Consider the following 3,942-nt stretch of genomic DNA (forward strand, 5'->3'; position numbering starts at 1 on the left):
GCACGTACGCACGTGGCGTCGCAGGGCGGGGCGCCAGGCGCACAGCGAGTAGGCACGTACCCAGAGTCCGCCGCTCAGGCTCGCGCTACAGAAGCGGAGCAGGTGGAGAAGCGTTGGCACGTGGTCACTCAGACCACACCCTCGAAGGGGTGGGGGCTGGAGCCTGGACTGCCCGTGCTCTCCCTCTGCCCCCCTCGCCGCTCCCCTCTCCTTTCTCTCCTCTCTCCTCTCCCGTCTCTCTACCCACTCTCTCTCCTCTCTCTGTCTCTTTTTGAGACAGGGTTTCTCTGTGTAGCCCTGGCTGTCCTGGAACTCACTCTGTAGACCAGGCTGGCTTCGAATTCAAAGATCCACCTGCCTCTGCCTCCCAAGTGCTGGCATAAATGCCTGCCCCACAATGCCCAGTTCTCCTTTTCACTTAAAAAAACTTATATTTGAGCCGGTTGGTGGTGGCACCTGCCTGTTATATCCCAGCTCTTGGGAGACAGAGGCAGGTGGACCTTCATTTCAGGTCAGCCTGATCTGTAGAGTGTGTTACCACCTGAAGAGCCAGAGCTACACAGAGAAACCCTGTCTCAAAAAAATAACAAAACCAAGGGCTGGAAGATAGCTCAGTAGTTAAGAGCACTGACTACTCTTTTGAAGGCCCTGAGTTCAAATCCCAACAACCACATGGTGGCTCACAACCATTTGTAATGATATCTGATGTCCTCTTCTGGGATGTCTGAAGATAGCTACAGTGTACTTAAATAAATAAATCTTTTAAAAAAAAATCAAACCAAACAAAAATTATATTTGAGGATTGGGCTCACACTTCTAACCTCAGCACTGGGCAGAGGCAGGCATCTGAGTTTTGAGGCCAGTTTGGTCTCCCTAGCGAGTTCTAGGCTAACCTGGGCTAAGTAGTAAGGCCCTATCTCAAAACAATATTTATCTGGGGGCTCGAGAGATGGCTCAGCAATTAAGAGCACAGACTGCCCTTCTAGACGTCCTGAGTTCAGTTCCCAGCAACCACATTGTGGCTCACAACCATCTGTAATGGAATCTGATGCCCTCTTCTGGTGTGTCTAAAGACAGCTGCAGTGTACTCATAAATAAAATAAATAATTTTTTTTATAAAACGTATTTTTTATGTGTAAGGATGTCTCTCTTTGTGTGTACCACATGAATGCAAGTGCCACAGAGATCAGAAGCGGGCACCTGATTCCCTGGAGTTGGCATTTTGGGCCTGATGTGGATGCTAAGAACTGAAATGTGGTCCTATGGAAAAGCAGCAAGCACTCTTAAGAATTGAGCCATCTCCCCAGCCAAAGCTTGTCTTATTATTTATTTTTCGATTTAAAATTTTATTTTTGCCTTTTTGTTGTTGTTGTTGGGTTGTTTTTGTTTTTGTTTTTGTTTTTTCGAGACAGGGTTTCTCTGTGTAGCCCTGGCTGTCCTGGAACTCACTCTGTAGACCAGGCTGGCCTCGACCTCAGAAATCTGCCTGCCTCTGCCTCCCAAGTGCTAGGATTAAAGGCATGCGCCACCACCGCCCGGCTTGTTGTTGTTTTAAGTTTATTTTGTGGCGTGAACATTTTATCACAACTTTTGGGTCTTGTCTGTTTGAGAAAGGTGCTCACTGGGTATACTTGGCTAGCTTGGAGTTTATTATGTAGACTCAGCTAGCCTCTGGCTCCTTTGCTGAAATTAAAGGCCTTAATCCCAACATTTGGGAGGCAGAGGCAAGTGGATCTCTGTGAGTTCAAGGCCAGCCTGGTCTACAGAGTGAGTTCCAGGATAGCCAGGGCTACACAGAGAAACCCTGTCTGGAAAATCCAAATAGGTAAAAATAAAAGTGGGAGGTGGGACCAAGCAGGGCTTTGGCAGCAGCTTCAGCTCCTTTGAGGGGGTGCACACCATGCCAAGGGGTTTCAGGAATGTCCAGGAAGGACAGAGCCATGGGCAGGGGTGAGAGGCGGGACTCAGTAGTAAATCACTATGACCCTGGTGACCCACTTACACACAGCGGCAGCTGACAGCTGCCTCTCAGAGGCTTGGGGGCCTCAGAACTGACTACCCAGGATCCTAAAGGCTCCAAGGAGAGAGGTCTTTCCAAGCTACGTGCAGAATGAGGGTTAGGGCAGGGGAGCGCCCAGCTGGCATCAAAGGCTCTTCGGGTCAAAACAAACAAGTCCTGACTGAGTGGAATTCCTAACCCCCTCCATGTTTGGGTCTCTGGGAAATTTCAGGTTGGCCAGGAAGCCCTGCCCTGTGTTTACACAGTGAAGCCCCACCCCCTCCCAAGCCTGGCTTTCCAGAGTCTTCCCTGACCCTATGTGGCCCGCAGCCTTCTAAAGCCCGTTTGCCTTATCCATCTCGGCCACCTGACCTCCCATGACCAGACGGACTAGCAGATAAAGCTGTGGGACGCCTGGAATGGTGGTGCATACTGGTCATTCCAGAACTTAGCAGCTGGAAGTCAGGAGTTCAGTGTCCTTTGGCAAAAAGTCAGTTTGAGACCACCCTGGGCTACAGGAGACCCTGTCAAAACCAAATTAAAGCAAAAACAGACACTGGAGAAAGGAGGGGTGGAGAAAGGTTCAGCTGTTTAAGAGTACAGACTGATCTTCCAGGATAGCCCGGTTTATCTCCAGCACCCACGGGGCAGCCTACAGACATCTGCACCTCCAGTTCCAGGGGACTCTGATGCCTGCTTCTGGTCTCCTCAGACTCCAGGCACAGAAAGAAAGTGGTGCACCAGCGTGCATACAGACAAACATCCGTACAGGACCATACTTTATTCTCCACCCTCAAAATGAGCCAGTTCGAGCCACATTAAAGTATATAAAGGCAGGTTTATTGGGAAGCTGCCTTCAGGTGGGTTCACTGGTCCCAAAGGACAGAGGCAGAGAAATGGAGCAAGAGAGAAAGTGCAGAGAAGGAGAGAGAGGAGAGAACAAAATACCGGGGTCATCTGGGATAGAGCTGCTGGGGGAGGGGCAGCCCAGCTGGGCTGGAAAATTCAGGGCAGAGGGCAGGCATGCTAAGCATGCCTTGTACCAGGTAGGGACTGCGGGATGCTGGGAGAACCCAGAGGCCAGGTCCACTTTGGTATGTTAAATATGCACCCAAGCCCTTATTCAGGGTCTGAAACCCAACACATAAAATGAAATGAAATGTAAAAAGAAATTAACTAGCCAGGTGGCAGTGTATGCCTTTAATCTCAGTACTCGGGAGGCAGAGGCAGGCAGATCTCTGTGAGGCATACTCACTACTACAGAGTGAGTTCCAGGGTAGCCAGGGCTACACAGAGGAAACCCTGTATCAAACAACCAAACCAAACCAAACAAACAAACAACCCAAAACCCAAAAAAGAAAAAACAAAACAAAAACAAAAAAGAAAAAAATCAAATCAAACAAACAAAACAAAACCCAACAAGGACAATAACAACAAAAAGAAAGAAGTCAAAGAAGAAATAAAGAAAACTAAACACAAACCAACCCATGAATTTGAGTGTCATAATTTTATTGTTTTTGTTTTTGTTGTTGTTGTTGTTTTCTGAGACAGGGTTTCTCTGTATAGCCCTGGCTGTCCTGGAATGAGTTGTCCTGGAACGACCAGGCTGGCCTCGAACTCAGAAATCCACCTGCCTCTGCCTCCCAAGTGCTGGGATGAAAGGTGTGCACCACCACCACCACCAGACTAAAATTCAGGGGTTTTAACTTAACTTCTGTTTGTTTGTGTTTTTGCTGTTGCTGGAGATGGAATCCACAGATTCACATGCTTATAAAGAGTCCTGCCACTGAACCAAGCTCCCAGACCCTTCACTGGGGAATTCTAGGAAGGCACTCACCCTGCACCTCCACCCCTACCCCAGCCCCCACCCTACTCTACCCCAGCCCCCAGCCACTCGTTCCCCAGCCCCTGATTAGGTCTCTGCAAGTGACAAAGAGGACCGG

The sequence above is a fragment of the Mastomys coucha genome, unplaced genomic scaffold (assembly GCF_008632895.1).
Source record: "Mastomys coucha isolate ucsf_1 unplaced genomic scaffold, UCSF_Mcou_1 pScaffold4, whole genome shotgun sequence".
Classification (NCBI taxonomy): domain Eukaryota; kingdom Metazoa; phylum Chordata; class Mammalia; order Rodentia; family Muridae; genus Mastomys; species Mastomys coucha.